Genomic DNA, 17767 nt, shown 5'->3' on the forward strand with positions numbered 1-17767 from the left:
TCCTCAACCGCTTGATAGTGTGGGTAAGGCTACACGGATCAATCTTCCACTAATGCGATAAGAAGAAACCCACGAGTAGAGTGAATGGAAACACGTCGCTATGCTCCTTCCTCTTGCTCGTGTTAGACTATCCGATGAGCGATATCTACTAGCGACTGACTGTTAATTCAATTCGTTCGAGTGAAAACAAATATGCCATGTCATAAAGGGCCATTAATATAGTAAATTGACGTAGAAAGATCTTCAAAGACCGGATAAAGAGAACTATTGGAAAGCTGGTTCAATGCCCCGCCCTGAAGCTGGTTGCACGTTTCAGTGCGCGGAAGCTGGGTACCAAGTATGTAGTGTAGTGCCTTTCGCTATCTTCTTCTTCGGCACCCAAAACTTACAAAGCACTAAAATTTGCAAGTAGCTAAATGTATCATTAAAGCCTTTGAGGTTCCAACTATCTTTTCTCGAATTGGCTTAACTAGGAATGGATCAATCTTAAGGAAAAGTCTGAGTTCAAGATAAGTACGAGAGGAAGTAAAGGGACGAGCAAAGCGACGTGAGGTGAGGTGAAAATAACCTGAACCCCACAGCCCCGGATAAAGAGGATTCATAATTTAGAAATAGGTCTGAGCCTGAGTGTGATCCTGCCTTTGAGGTTCCAACTATCAACTATTAACAATGAACTTGAATTTATTGACTTTGCCAATATATATACAGGCGAATCAAATTCAGTGTTAGTAGAGTTCATGGCTAACTACTATAATATAATAAGTTAGTCTCCACCCAAAGGCAATTTATACTCCGCAATTTAACTATATTAGGGCGAATAAAAGAATGGCCATTCACACGTCGCTTCTTCCCGTCTTAGTCGTTTCACTCGGCCGTCGCTTCTTCCCGTCCCACGTCGCTGTCTTCCCGAATTTACTTCATATTAGGCGTTCGCTCTTACCGATTTCTCCTCTTTATCCTGGGCTGAAGACCTATTGATCTGGGGTTCAGGTGAAAAGAACCTCCCTCCTTATTGGCTTCTCAAATTAAAGGAGGGATCGAGGGATCAGACTCTTAGAAAAGGCTGGATCAAACTAAGGAAAGGAAGAAAAGATAGGGAGAAGATAAAAGATCTATATCTACTATATATGCTTAACACATGCAATTATATCACTTGACTCAACAGTCAATGATACGATCTGGGAAACCAGACGCCGACCCTTGGTTACTTTTGAGTAATCATTTAGGAGAGGTGTGGACGGGAGGATTTGGGAAGTAGAGGGGGAACACAGCGTAAGTCTTAAAGATGAAACTGTTTGAGAACCGGTTCGAAAACCTGCCTCAGTTTGCATGGCGCTGCATGTTTGAACATGCGGGGCGGCTAAGTAGATTCTTATTAAAGATCTATTTAGTCGCAGCTGGGTGTCTGACTTTCGAAGGAGCTGTGCTCTCCCGCCACTTTGCCAGAAAAGTATTGAGACTCTACAAAGGGTCGGGCTTGTTATTCACCGCATTATATCTGAAGCAGTGCTCTGTGGCCCTGCAACAGTATTATGCTAAGTCAAATTTAAGTGAATCCAAGCCTTCGGTAATGGTGTCATTAAGTAGATGTGGTTTGCCAACGATAATTCCGAAGCATCACCGACACATTATTATGTGCCGGAATGCCCGGTCTGATCATTTGGTCAAAGTCTATCTATCTTGGTTTTCTCTATGTAGAATCGTAAAGTTAGCCCCCAAAGTGGATGGGCATGTCTTCGATTCAATAGTGCAAAATCCTGATAAGGTAGGCCATATAGGCCATGTGCTAGCTCTCCTCGATTATTATTTCGAGGAAATAGTACATGTCCATATGCCTTGGCTTAAGGATACAATGATACAGAAGGGAATAAGATGGATTCCAACCTGGAAATCCATTCCTAACGATGATAGGAAAATTAAAACTTTTCCTAAAGCGGAAGGGAATATCTTCTCTGGTTTGAAGTTCGAGTTGGCAGCATTTGCTAATTTATCTTTAAATCTTAGAATGGTATCTCCTTTTCCCGTTAGGTCTGGAGTAGCTGGTTCCTTATGGCATAGAGGCGTTTTACGCCCCTTTCAATATCAAGCCAATGAGGAACTACTCGCAAGGCATCTTGAAGTATTTTCTAGGTATGAAGGGCAATTATTTGCTCCATATCTTGATAAATATGGCAAGCTCCCTTTAGCGACGGGAAGGATAACGTCTACGTTACCTGGAGCCGGAAAAAGGAGATTGTTTGTAATCGGGAATTACCTGGTTCAACGTCTTCTGTATCCTGTTCATTCATGGGCTATGGGTGTTCTATCCCGGTTGCCCTGTGATGGAACTGACGATCAAAGTAAGCCCATCAGTCGGCTGCGAAGATATGAGCCGTCGAGCGTGAGCTCGTTCGACTTAAGTTCTGCAACAGACCGATGGCCAGTCATCTTTATCTCAAGAGTTATGTCTAAGATATTTGGTGATATGGTTGGTGAATGGATAGTCCTAGGGACCCTTAGCAGTAATGTATTTACGGCTAGCTATCCCCTTTTAAAGAAGGGTGATAAGCGGTTGTTATACTTCCGCGCGGGGCAACCCTTAGGTTACTACGGTTCTTGGGCGCTCTTCAGTTTATCTCACCATATACTGGTATGGATGGCAGCAAAGATTGAGCAAGATTGTTGGAATACCGGTCCTTTCAACCAGTATGCCTTGTTAGGCGATGACATAGTCATTGCTAATGAGCGTGTGGCCAAAAGGTATCGACGGTTAGTGAATATGCTCGGTGTATCTATATCAGATGCCAAGTCATTGGTGTCTCCTATAGGTGCCATGGAGTTTGCTAAGCAATTCTGGATGTATAACTTACAGTTAAACTTAACTCCAGTTTCTGCGAATGCGATCATTGCCGTTAAGTCCTTTCTGGGACTAGTTCAAGTAGCCAATCAGTATAGTTGTACAAAACGTACACTACTTAGGCTTGCAGGGGCTGGTTTCAGAGTCAGAGCTCAAATCCGCTCTTCTCATCTATCCATAAGGTGGAAGAGATTGTTGGTTGTCTCTGATAGATCACTATCATACAATAGACTACCTTTGGATCTGTGGTTCGGAAGGGCCCTTGAACCCTTATCTTAAAGGAATTATAGTCGAGAAGGTACTAACAGAGTACCAAGTTAAGCAATTCACTTTGGTGCCCGACCAGTACTGGGAAGGTGATAGGATGTCTGAAGCATTCATGGAATTCACTCTATACTAGAACTGGTTACAGAAGTGGTTAGAGTGGGTCGAATGGCATGTCAAGATGTCTCTTGAAGGTAATCCTTCATTGGAAGAACTGTTCAATCCTCCTATAGTCTCAACCCATTGGAAACGCACTTTAAAAGACTTAGATAAAGTAAAATATGGCTTTCTATGGAAATGTTGGGATTTGGGGGATGGATGGGATATTTCAACAGTACCTGGGTGTTTAACACCACTTAAGGGCTGGTCTGAAGAGAGTATTTGTGATAGCGTTAGCTAAGACATCTAGTATAAGTCGTTAAGCGCACCTAAAACTCTTGTCCCGAACCCGTATTTAATTACATTTGTCCCGAACCAGATCTTCACGAGAAGCATTATATAATTTTGTAGTGTATTGGTATTTTAGTACCCTCTCTCCTCGTGTTGCCTGCCCAAACGAGCTCCTGAGCTAGCTAAACGCCTCTCCGAAGGGTAGATCTTTCGTAGTTTTGAATAGTAAATTACAGGAGTGAATGTTGACATTCACGACTATGGTATGCGTGCCATTTACAATATTCGACCTGTTGCTGCGTGAACTTATATTATATGCAGGCACGCAACTATACTGGTAATAATCTGCTGCTGAAGAGGGGACCAGAGCCACAACCCTAACTTCACTTCTATATTGAGATACTTTCTTGAATCAGATACTTTTATTTTATATGAATATACTTCACACCATTAGTTTATCTTACGCGTACATTCATTCAAGGATAATATGAAGATAGTTAAAGCTTTTGCCCGTGCTTTATTTACTTTCCTTTATTGGTCTAACTGGCTTTAAGCTGAGCTTCTTCTGCAACTGGCTGATCGGATGGAAATAAAGAGGGAAGGACTTTTGTTTAACCTACAGACTTACCGCTAGAATGAAAAGAGGCTTGCTCAGGACGGGAAAGGAATGCCTTAAAGAAAACTCCCACTTAATGACCTGCATCGTCTATTCTCTTCTCTGGCTCGACCACTTGTGTACGTAAAGTATACGTGTACGTGGCCGATGAATGGGACCTACGCGGGAAAGAGACTCCCTGGTAACTAGGGGGGATTCCTTAAATGTCATGTCTCTTTTCTTACTTCGGAGGGTAAACACTGTAACCAAGCAAGTAGGCAAAAAGCTCTTCTGGAACACTATAGCTCCCCTAGGGAAAGTCTTCTACCTCGTTGGACCGTATTCGCTACTATCCATAGAAAAAGAGGCCAAAACTACTTATTATTACAGGATTCCTCCAAAGCATACTATAGCAGTGCTAAATAGAAAATCTTACCAGGGAAGGAGGCGAAAGGGGTGCCTTTTTATAACTCTCTTGTGCTAGACCCTTACCTGCTGCTTAGTCTGTTGATTAAGATGTGGGCAGATGATGATTTTGATTGCACTTCTACTTATACGCCCACCAACTTCCACCTTAGCTTTCACCAACTAAACGAAAGGGAACTGCTGGCACAAGTAACATTTTCACTGCGAACTTAATAAACACTTCCTTACCGGCTACGCACTAGGATCCCCGGTACCAGATCGTACCATCATAAGCGACTACCCTTTTTGGTTGTGGTGTTGTATTTCCACCTTGAAAGCAGCCCACCCACCAATAAAGCAGTTTTGTGCGCAAGCCCCTTCCTGCCATAGTAGGCATATCCTTCCGGGTCAGATGCATAGCAAGCACCCCTTTTTTGAGTCTACTAGTCATAAAAGACTATCCGCTTTGACATTAAAATTACAAACCAACTAGCTCACTTCTGTATCAACTGGCTGAAATGCTGTTCTTGGAATCTTCTACCATGGAATATGGCACAAGTGCTCTTCCGTGGGGTACCGGCTAGATTACCAATAGAAAAGAATCCCATTTCGTATTAGTCAGACAAGATAGCAATACGAACAAACGGCCTCTTTCAATACTAGTTTCAATACTAGCGAGGATGGCTTGTGGGATCCAGCTTATAATACGCACTACAGACTTTTTTTTCGCTGTTTTAGTAGCTACTAAAACTGTTCCCGCAGTGAGGACGAAAAGGTTTATCAGTTCTGTAATAGCACTAGTTGACAGTAACCGCGGAAGCACCACCTGACACAACACAAGAGCTTACTTAGCAGCAAGGGTATCTGGTTAAGCAGCATATCCTAATTAACCTTCTGGTAACCCAAGAACCATTGGGGCATCATCCTTCAGGAACTCCCCTCATGTGAGGAATTCCTATAATGACTTTTTTTCCTCCTTTCCATTTCGCTGTAATTACTACCTCAGATTCGGAAAACATTCATAAAGCCGACGGTCCATCCCTTGCGTTGGGGCACTTCTTTCTCCTGACTCTACAGCTGGTAAGACAAAGTATCTTAGGAGTCATATGGGATTCATAAGTTCTTTCCTGCTCTACTTTACTTGCTGGGGGATGTGGGTTACCTTCTTTTCTTCAACTAGCTTTCCTAACCTTACTTACTCAAACCAGTTCAACCAGTCTCTATAACATATTCACTCCCCTTACCTATCCCCTACCGGGTGAGGACCAGAGCAGAGCGAGTCTGGCCCTCGTAGGTCGACAAAGCACTGATTCAGTCTGTGGAACCACAGTGGGAATAAAAGTAAAAAAAAAAGAAGAAAGGGGGGACTTTCTCGTTACCACTTTGATGGAGATTTGTAGCATCATTCAAGTAAATACAGATTGAGATCGTAGAAAGATGAGCTAGGACTGCTATAACTGATATAGACCAGAACTCAAATCATCACAGATTCAAGCTGGGGAAATGGTTGAATCTCCTTCAATCCATAAACACGTACAACCATCAAAGCAGAGACCAAAGCAGGGCCAGACAAAAAAGTATCAGCATTCAATTGCCACGGAAATGCCTCAAAAATTCGACATAGAAAGCTGAGCGATGTCCGTTTTGGTGAACATCTTGAAGCCAGTACCGAAGAGTATGTTCCAATACCGCTTTCTCAAACCGTGTTCCAGGGTCAGAGAGATTCAATCTAGATGTAGGCTACTCGTTGGCTATCTCGGTGGTCTAGCTATACTACTCAAATAGTGGTATCGGCTATCTGCAGCTATAATCAGTTCGCTCCTCGGTTGAAAAAGAAAGAAAGTTTGGCTCGGTTGAACTATAATCAGTGTTCGGTTGAACTATTGAACTATACTTTTGGAGCCGCACCGAAGCAGCTAAGATAGTCTTTCTATCCCCCGGAACCACATGCATGGTAAAGCATCCCGGAGCTCAGATCCCACAGCTACAGGTTAGCCTTCTCATCGCACTCGGTAGTCCTCCCCTACCTATGCACCCTTCGATCCTAACCAAGTCTTTCTCCCTCTTTCATCAAGTCCTGAGTTCCTAGCTTCGGTCGGTGCCATTACGCCGTTTAGCCCTCCCTTGATTGGGACTACTTGTCCTACCTTCTTCCGCACCTCTCTTTATTCGGGTAAGGGATTCGAACAACACAATTCCTTTGTCTCTTAACTCCCCGGGGAGGAGCAGCTATCCAATCTCTAGCTCTGGAGCCGAAGCAGCCGGAGTTCGGTCGGGGGACCTCTTTTCTTAAATGAAAGCCTAAGCCGATGCCGAAGTTGACTACTGGCCTCAGTTGACTACTAGCCAGGAGAGCTCATTGGATGAAAGGGAAGAGGAAAGGCAATGAAATGAATAAATGGGAACTCTCGCCTCGGCTCGACTGAGTTCTTTCTTAAAGTAGAGTGAAGACTGGAGCAAACGACAGTGACTATGAGGTGGAGTAGTGGACCGGAAGGCAGTGAATAAATATATTAGGTCGGGCTTCCCGGACAGGAACGGATGAGTTGAGCGAGCCGACAAGTAAGCAGAAGTTCTAGGTGGGTCGCCACTCTTTCTCTCTCAGATCAGAATTGGTTTTTCTTCAAATCTTTTCTAATTCTTGTCACTTAAGTCAACTAATCTTGAACAATGCGAAGTCGAGCGAGAGAGCAAAGGCAAATCCCAATCCGGCTCGCGAGGGCAGAAGAGCGACTTCAAGGAGCGAGCGGGCGAGCTCAGGGGCGGATGTAGCCAAGCAAGGCAGTGGTCTTCTTGGAACCATGCACGGGTTCGATTTGGTCTAGCGCCTTGCCAAGATTCAAACTAATTATCTGAAGTGAGCCGTGAAGAAGAGTCCCACCCAGGCTCCGGACACAGGAGCTCAGGACTGAATTGGTCATGCCTACAAAGCACGGATAAGCAGCTATGCCGTAGAAGCTCTGATCGACGAATGAATCAGAAAGCCCCCTAAGGTTGGCTCGCTCGTCGCTCGCTGGGTTCGATTCCTTCCATATCCATTTCCCGTAGTAGGTCGGCTCCGAAAACTAATTATGAATTCAGTGGGTTAATAAGGAAATTCTGTGTTACTCCTAAGCTAAGTCGAATCATTCAGGTGCAGTGCAAAGGGAGAAGAGGAGAGGGACGAGACGGGTAGACGTGCTCGACCATAGGGGCGACCATAGGGAGAGCTCGACCATAAGGGCCGAGGGCCAATAGAGTAAGTAGATCTTTCGTAGTTTTGAATAGGTAAATGGCGTTTTATATTATAGTAAGTGCTGATAGTCGTCGGCCCTTACTTTATATTGGGGAGAGAAATAGCCTTTGGGGCTATTTACGACTAATCCGGCTAGTAATTTAATTGACTATAAGAGATGAGCGCAACTTATATTTATTTTAGGGCAGATACTGGAAAATGAGCGTTGTATAAGAGATGAGTAGAGAAGATAAGTGTTTAAAAAAAGGAAAGGGCATAATTTATATTGAATGCTAAAACGTAGGTATACTTACTTTAGTTCGGCTCATCCGTACCCGCTAAGATCAAATCTGGTTCGGGTGTACATAAAAGTACTGGAATATATTGCCTTACACCCATACTTTTCGGGACATCGATAAGTACAACAAAACCGTATATAACTTTCTAAGAGAGATAGAAGGACATCTCGGCCTCACCCTTTAGTAGTGCACTTTGCAGTGGTATGGCTAAGTGTTGTGTTTTATGCCCCTGCAAAATACTTCCTAAGCTTGAGAAAAGAAGAGAAGATAAGAGAAGAGAAGATAAAAGAAAAGAAGGTTTAAGTGTATTAGAGGGATTGACTCTTTTTTCCCTAAAGGGGGCACTAATCTATTAGTGGATTTTTTTTCCCCCTATCTAGAACTCCTGCATTGATCTTATAGTCAATTCCCCCTATCTAGAACTCCCGCATTGATCTTATAGTCAATTCCCCTATCTAGAACTCCTGCATTGATCTTATCCCTACGTATTATCTCTCTTCGGAATTTATATTTAAAATAGTTCTTTCACTCCTGCATTATCTTCTACTGGACCCATCTTGAACTCCTGCATTATCTTCTACATATCTTGAACTCCTGCATTTCTCTTCTCTTCTACCTACAATTCTTTCACTCCTGCATTTTCTTTATTATCTTCCCTCTTCTACATATCTTTCACTCCTGCATTTTCTTTATTATCTTCTATTACAATAAATTCCCATTGCTGTAAATTTACTAGATTTTTTGCCCTACTATAATATAAGTTCCTCCTGCATTTCTCTACAACTATAATTTGATCTCAATTTAGATTGAAGGAGATAAATAGCCCCAAGAAGATAAATAGCCCCTTTGGCGTAGACTAACTGTATATAATATAAGAGTTGTACCTCGGCTACGCAGAGGCATATAAATAGCCTAAAATTCAATTAAATTATCCCGCCTTCTCTTCAGCATGCCATAAAAAAAAGACTCGCTCGATCTATTCTTTCTGAGAATTGAATTTTATTTAAGGAATACCAAAGGATAGCAGTCAATTTCAATGAAAGTGCCGCTATACGAGAATGAATTTTATCAATTCGGTTGTCGACTTACTTAGGGAAATAGCATTTCAATGAAAGTGCCGCTATACGAGAATGAATTTGATCAAGGAGATAAATAGCCCCTTTGGCGTAAACTAATCCATCTTACTATAATATAAAGACCTCAGCTATGCACTTTTTGAGTCGAAAATAGACCCAAAGGCTATTTATATGCCTCTGCGTGGCAGAGGTACTTATCTTATATTTAGTAGGATTAGTCTACTTAGTCGTAAATAGCCCCTTTGGCTATTTATATGCCTCTGCGTAGCAGAGGTACAACTCTTATATTATATACAGTTAGTCTACGCCAAAGGGGCTATTTATCTTCTTGGGGCTATTTATCTCCTTAGCCTTTGGGGCTATTTACGACTAAGCCTATGTCGACTTACTTAGGGAAATAGCATTTCATTGAAAGTGCTGCTATATGAGCATGAATTTGATCAATTCGGTTGTCCCGCCTATCGGCTCACCTATAGTAATAGCCTTAGGGAAAGTTTCATAAGTAGCGGATTAGAACTTATATTATATACAGTTAGTCTACTTAGTCGTAAATAGCCCCAAAGGCTAAGGAGATAAATAGCCCCAAGAAGATAAATAGCCCCTTTGGCGTAGACTAACTGTATATAATATAAGAGTTGTACCTCTGCTACGCAGAGGCATATAAATAGCCAAAGGGGCTATTTACGACTAAGTAGACTAATCCTACTAAATATAAGATAAGTACCTCTGCCACAACTTACTATATTTTTGGGGCATATAAATAGCCTTTGGGTCTATTTTCGACTCAAAGAGGCATAGCTGAGGTCTTTATATTATATACAGGCAGATTAGAACTTAACTTAATGTTATGGGGGGCCTTTGGTGCTATTTACTTCTTGGTGCTATTTATCTTCTCGGGGCTATTTATCTCCTTAGCCAAAGTATTTACGACTAATCCGGGCTAGATAGTCATTTAATTGAAGATCAATGCAGGAGTTCTAATTGACTATATACAAAATTAGACGAAAACATATTATTGACTCAACTTCAATCCCATAAACAACAACTTAAAATCCATATACAACAACTTAAAATCCATATACATATATCTTCCACCATAGCTATATAAGAGATAAATAGAATATCGGCCTAACCCTATATACGTGCACTTATAACTTATATATATCTCTTATAAAGTACGTGCACTTAGCATATGGCTAATAGCATTACCAAATACAAGTTTCTATATAAGACTGGACATCGAGTTCCAGATATATAAAATACATATATATAAACAAAATAAATAAAAAATAAAGAAAATATGGTTTTCTATCTCTGGTAGCTTACTTATATACTATAAACAACAACTTCAAATCCAGAAACAATTATCTTCCACCATAGCTATATAAGAGATAAATAGAATATCGGCCTAACCTACGTGCACTTATAACTTATATATATCTCTTATAAAGTACGTGCACTTAGCATATGGCTAATAGCATTACCAAATACAAGTTTCTATATAAGACTGGACATCGAGTTCCAGATATATAAAATACATATATATAAACAAAATAAATAAAAAATAAAGAAAATATGGTTTTCTATCTCTGGTAGCTTACTTATATACTATAAACAACAACTTCAAATCCAGAAACAATTATCTTCCACCATAGCTATATAAGAGATAAATAGAATATCGGCCTAACCTACGTGCACTTATAACTTATATATATCTCTTATAAAGTACGTGCACTTAGCATATGGCTAATAGCATTACCAAATACAAGTTTCTATATAAGACTGGACATCGAGTTCCAGATATATAAAATACATATATATAAACAAAATAAATAAAAAATAAAGAAATATGGTTTTCTATCTCTGGTAGTGGACTTATAAACTTATATACTATAAACAACAACTTCAAATCCAGAAACAATTATCTTCCACCATAGCTATATAAGAGATAAATAGAATATCGGCCTAACCTACGTGCACTTATAACTTATATATATCTCTTATAAAGTACGTGCACTTAGCATATGGCTAATAGCATTACCAAATACAAGTTTCTATATAAGACTGGACATCGAGTTCCAGATATATAAAATACATATATATAAACAAAATAAATAAAAAATAAAGAAAATATGGTTTTCTATCTCTGGTAGTGGACTTATAAACTTATATACTATATAAGTTTATATATACTATATATATATTAAATTACTTCATAGCTATGTTGTATTATATGTATTTGAAGTTGTTGTTTCTGGATTTGAAGTTGTTGTTTATGGAATGGAAGTTGAGTCAATCTTTGGTATTTCTAGTCGCATTTTGTATATGGTATTTTTTTATCCCCTATCTAGAACTCCTGCATTGATCTTATAGTCAATTACCCTATCTAGAACTCCTGCATTGATCTTATAGTCAATTAAATGACTATATGAACATACTTGTCACTTGAGTCACTTTTCGGATGTCATTTCTATTAATAAATTGGAATCTCAAAATCGATGTCGTGTTAATCGCCTATCCTAATCTTTCGCCGAAGATCTCTATATACTTATCATATTAGATCTATCAGACCCATACTATAATATAAGTTTATGAATTTATATTGATTACATAAATTGCCCTAAAGGCGAGGACTACCGGCAATGCAACCGAAAGAAAGAGATCCGATAGATGCGCAGAGGTGTTCAACAAAAGATTAGGCCCTTACTATAATTTCGGAACTTATATTATAGTTTAGTCTACAATAGCCTTTGGGGCAATTTCTCTCCTCTGCATAGCCCCTTACTACATATTTTCTTTGGCGCCCTCACTATATAAGTTATTAGTCTACAATAGCCTTTGGGGCTATTTATCTCCTCTGCTACGCAATTTACGCCATAGTGGGGCCGCCATACTATAATATTCTCCATTTGACCATTTGAGTGAGCTACTCAGCCTCCCTTGGAGCAATCTGCCTCACTAGCTTGAAGACCCGAGTCTGCTATCTCTATTAAGACGCCAAAATCAATATAATTCCCTTCTCTTTTATTCAATGGTGTGGTGAGCGGGCACGACCCAACCAACAGCAAATATGGTGAGCGGGACTGACTGTGGGAATCGAAAATTTACTTTTATATTAGGGCATCCGCTTTCATTCATTTCTCTTTTCACTGCATTCAACTCAACACTGAAATGGACATATGATATGGAGTCCTCTACCCACAAAGGCAGTGATCGATCAAAGGAAGGAGTGTTCAATATAATTCATGATGGCGAGTTGTTATGTATTATTGGCCGAAGACACCCTACGTTATCAGCCCTATAGAAAGTCATTTCTTTTCGTCGACTTACAGATGCAGTATATCTCCTATTCTACTTCTTTGTAGTAGGCCCTAACATCAGCTAGAGACAATCAGATCTTCTACTTCTTTGCTTGAAATTACTTCTATATTGGCACCCTTGACTTGAGAAGCTAATCGTAGGTATTTTATCTGCCTATATAAAGTCATTTTCGCCAAATATATATACAGGCGCCTATATAAAGTCATTTTCGCCAAATATATATACAGGCGCCTATATAAAGTCATTTTCGTCGACTGTAATCTGCAGTATTATTGACTTCTGCTATTGACTCACTTGCATACGCGTCCGCCAATATAGAAGTAATTTTCGTCGCCATACTATAATCGATCTGCAGTATTATTATACAGTGAGTCCACAGGTTTCATCTCTCTTCAAAACTACGAAAGATCTACTCCTTACTACAGCTATAAGTCCAATCAGACCCCTATTCATTGGTCCGAAAAGAATAATCAAAAAATCCATCCGCGCTGATAAAGCCTCTGAGGCCCTACCCCTCTCTCTGCCCTCACTTCCTTGACTGCTGGCCGGCCGGGTATGGGAATGGAAGCTCACGTGTCAAAGACCACAATGAGCATCTCTCTCTCTCTTATCGGCTTCTCTGTCTTGCTTATTCACGATGCTAGGTCTTGCGACATCCACTCATCTTTCCCTTATCTATCCCTTCGCTTCGCCCCTTGGATAACTTTATTATCTAATGGCATGGATCCGGGGTCTCTTACCAAAGAGATCGGGGGTGCTCGAATCCATTCATTAGAGTCTACCTACGCTACGGTACGGGTGCTTCAAAAGAAGAGAGGCCCGAGCTAGTGCCAGAGTCGTGCCCACGTCCGGCAGAGAAGGAATGGGGAGCTCCTCTCTCACTTGATCAAACTCTGTTCTCCTTATCTGGGTCACTCAATTCGGAATTTATATTGATTTTAGGGTTATATTATATACAGGCCTCATTACGCTGACGCTCTATATGGGGATGCGACTCAAAGGCCCGGGAGGCTTCAGACTCGAAAGAAGAAGCGGGCACCTACCTCAATCAAAGGATTCCGCTGTCGATCTCACATAAGTTTGGTAGCTGGAACACTCTGTAGCTGTGTGATAGAGGAGCGAGTAGGGGGTCCAGTCAATTCTTTTGCATGAATATGACCGCACTGATTCTCTAGTGAGATGTTTGGAATCCAAGTCCGGTTCAGAGTGATCCTCGATCTGTGGGTGCTCCTTGACTGTGCTGATAACTTGTAGGAAGTGACTATGGCCTCACTTGAGGCTGACTGATGGGTTAGAGAATCAATGATTGAGAGTGCTGTTCAATATAGAGTAGTAGTCTCATCTATCTATCTCCCCTTATTGATCCTTTTCTCCTCCTTCTATATGGAAAGAAGGCTCTGGATTATCCAAGGGGGATTCCCGAAAGTGGCATGAAAGTCAATGCCAGCTCACTCTACTAGTAGGGTCTTCGAACTAGAGAACTCAACCCGGCACTCAGATTCTCCATTATCACTACTCTGAGGCAATGCCAGCCAAGGGAACCTGCTACTATTGACTTAGAGGATTCAACTGCTCTTCATGGCTACGCTCCTATAGTTCGGGGGCGGGAATCAACCATTCTTCTGCTGCAGCTGCTCTTTCTGAACCGGACATCATGGCTCTTCCTAGAATCTCTCTTCCCCCACTCCAGTACGAAAGGGAATGCTGAGGGATCCGAGTCAGGTACTGATAAAGACAGGAAGTTCCGACTGACATCTGATCTGACTATACCATCCCAAAGACCAAGGAAATGCAGACACCTTCCACCAAGGACGTGCCTCACCCTCTTTCTGCAGTTAGTGAATCCTCACTAAGATCCGCCGAACCTACTCTGGCGCTTTATCTGATTCCCGCCGGCTTCTATCTTATCGGTCCCTCCTTCTGTCGTCCTTTTAGTGCTTCCTAGTCTTGATTGCTTACTTGAAGGCGCAAGAAATGTATCTGTCTAAGTATAATATAGATATAGAGGGCCCTGCTCTACTTCAGTACCTCTCCTTAAATTATTACCAGTATAGTTGCGAGCTATTATATATCCTAAACTTGATTTAATTTGATATTGATCGGCCCAACGCGTAAAATACAATACGGATTATTCTATTTGCTCCAACTTATAAATTAAAGAAAGATTACGAACAAGAAAGAGGAAGACTAATGAAATGATGCCCCTACTTATGTGTATTTAGATTTGAGCTCCTTTCGCCCTTAGAAAGATGAGGATTAGAGCTATTAATCAAACTTATATATAAGAAGAATATGCAAATCCTAGGAATGAAAATACAAGTTATGGATCTTGCCCCAGGAGGTGAGGAAGTAAAAGAAAAGCAATTCCATGAAGACAACAGAGTGAATGATCAAATAAGAATTTGCTTCACACATACAAAAATGAAATTAAAATTAAACTACTCGGAAGCGAGAGAGACTGGCAACTAGTTTCAACCGGAAAGATCAAAGAATTTGAACACAAAAGTTAGAAACCCCGGTAAAAAAGCATAAACATGGTTTTCCCTACGTGAGGGCATCAATCTTTATGAAAAAACTTATTCTCCCCATGGGCAAAATCACTGAACTTGCTTTTCCCTACGGGCCTCTATCCTAATTTCATACAAAAGTTAGAAACCCGGGAATTGAGCTTAAAAATGCTTTTCCCCATAGACGGAGCTTCCACTTACTGGTCTTGTTTTAAGTACCCTTGGGCATAACTTTTCCATGGGCAAAGAGCATCGAGGTCCTTTCTAAAGTTCAGTTGGCATCCGCATCCAAATAGTTTTTTCCTGGGGAGCTAGGTCTTTTCTAAACGGAGAACCCCAAAGAATTTGAAATAAATGGATAAACCCGGCATAAAAACACTTGTGCCTAGGTAAAAGGGTCCTTAAGTTGGACTGAATGTGATGTGAGAAAGCCCTTATTCAACTCAGGGGACGACTATAGAATGTGCTCGACGGCCCCAAAAACCAAGTAAGTAATTATGTCAATCATACACCCCTACTATATATTAAGTTCGACCTCTTGCTTACGAGTTCATATGTATAGTATACAACTTTTGGGCCTTCCCCTTTATTCTGTTGCTGTGGCACTCTTAAGAGATGCAAACTTATGCTTCCCAATTAGGGGACCCCAATTCGGAATGTTTTAAGTTAGCTGCCTATAGAATAATAATGAGAATGATTTGTTCTGCGAGCTCCTTTTTTTTAATGTAATTTGTTCCGAGGGTATGAAATGACCAAGGCCGATAAGCGAAAATAAAGTATAAGAAGCCTCCACTATAGCTATTATTATATACATAAGTGGAGTATGCGAGATTAAAAAAATTAGGATTTAAGATTCTAAATTAAGATTTGAGCTCGTCCCTCTCGCATACGCTCGAGCCCCTTTCGTCACCCTCTTTACTTTCTTTCTAGTGCTAAATGAGGTTCGCTCCATATGTAAAGTCTACTAATTCACTCTTTCCCTCTCGCAATGGCTCTTCGCACTTTGTTCCTCTCCTTAGTAAGTCGATCTCTTTCATACCCTAAATTCTTTTAGAGCTAAAGAAATTAGATTATACCCGTTACGTATACTTATACTATAATTAGCTGAGAGATGCTTGGGTCGAGTTCTCACTATCAAAGCTTCGGGGAAGTCTTCTTTCATAAGTTAGGGACGAAATGAATATAATATAAGAATTGTTAGCTACGTGGAGTTAATTTGATCCTTAGCTATGTGGAGTTAATTTGCCCACAGGTGCCAGTCCCGAGAGCAGGTACCCTCTTGTTGATGCATGTGCTTAGCCAATCTCAGAGTCTCCGCTTCTCAGTTATCTGATATAAGGATCCTTCCCTTAAGTCTACTTTTCCGCTTTCTTCCACTTTCTTAGGTGAAATTCAATTGCACTTATAGTCTTGTCTTTCTTTCGCGGGACCACACTCCATAAGAAAGAAGTAGGTCTTGGCATCATGTCTTTGAAGCAATTAGGGATTGCCTGCATTGCAGTTTCATTTCCTCGGACACGCTTTGGGCTCCTTTCTGCCAAGCTAAGCATGGGCGTGGAAAGCATCTTTCTCAGATTCATTATCAATTACAGAGCCTTTCTTTCCTCCCTTTAGCGTTAGTCAATTTCAAGTGGATTGAGGAAGTGTGATAAATTCCCTCAGTCGTGAATGAAAAACGACTACTGATCTACAGCAGGAGGTCTTGTGTACGCCTACTATATATTAAGTTCTCTTTCCTTACTTTAAAACTCGCCTATCTTACGATGCCCGTAAGCTATTTAAGACCCTTGACTTCTTTATAGTCTTTCAAACACTGAGCATCCCTTGAAGTCAGACCCTCTCCCTTACCTTCGGTGGGAATGGAGGAGGACTTGATTAAGATGTTTTATCGCGTCAAATGCAAGACTTTAGATTAGCTCCATCCGTGAAGTAAGGAATTGTTACAAATTAAATTCAGTATTCACAACTAGGAAAGCGCTAAGAAGACGAATATATTATATATGAATTCGCCCTTATTAAGAAGGAGATTTTATATCTTTGCTATAAGTCTATCATTCTCCTATGAGATTCTTTTTCCCCTTCTTTTTATTTGAGCTCTGAGGATTTGTCGTATATTATACGAAGATCGGAATCTGCATCTTCAGTTCTCACTCGTCCCTCTCCCAGCAAATTACTGGTATTACGTAAATGGTGTACCATTTACTCTTTCCTTCGCTATCGCTCATCCCTCGGAGATAGTTTTTTATCGAGAAAGCCCTTACTATAATATAAGTTCCAATGGAGCTTAGCCTAGAGTGAACATTTATCTTTATACCTGCCTTGCCATTCAATTGAATTTGACCTAAGACACTTTCAATCAAGCTCTTGAACGAGTGAGATTTCAGATAAAAAAAAAGATGACTAGATCCTCTATGCGTCACAGATGCATCAACTTTCAATTAAATTCAAGGGGAGGGGGGATAACCTTCCGAGGCTCTCCTTATCTTACCATAGTAGTTCATGGGTCTTTAGCCAAAGCAAACTAGTCCTTTTTATTATTAACCTCGCAAACGTGGATTCTCATCTTATCTTATCTTCCTTATCCTTGATCTGATATGAAGTTTCAATTATAGTGAATGGCTTTGGGCATAGCAAGAGGTCGAACTTAATATATAGTAGGGGTACACAAGACCTCCTGCTGTAGATCTTTCGTAGTTTCGTATCCCTCACTATGTATAAGTCTAACATTCAATATGGTTAGGGGTCTATCGATCGGTCGAGCACGTCCTTCCTCGCTTGTGTAAATAAATGTGCAATCAAGTGGGAAACCCGCATCAACTCACTTTTGCCTCCGTCTTCCTCCGTTCGATCAATTCAAATA

The sequence above is a fragment of the Curcuma longa genome, chromosome 9 (genome assembly GCF_044706935.1).
Source record: "Curcuma longa cultivar G26 ecotype Majalengka, Jawa Barat chromosome 9, ITB_CL_G26_1.1, whole genome shotgun sequence".
Taxonomy (NCBI): Eukaryota; Viridiplantae; Streptophyta; class Magnoliopsida; order Zingiberales; family Zingiberaceae; genus Curcuma; species Curcuma longa.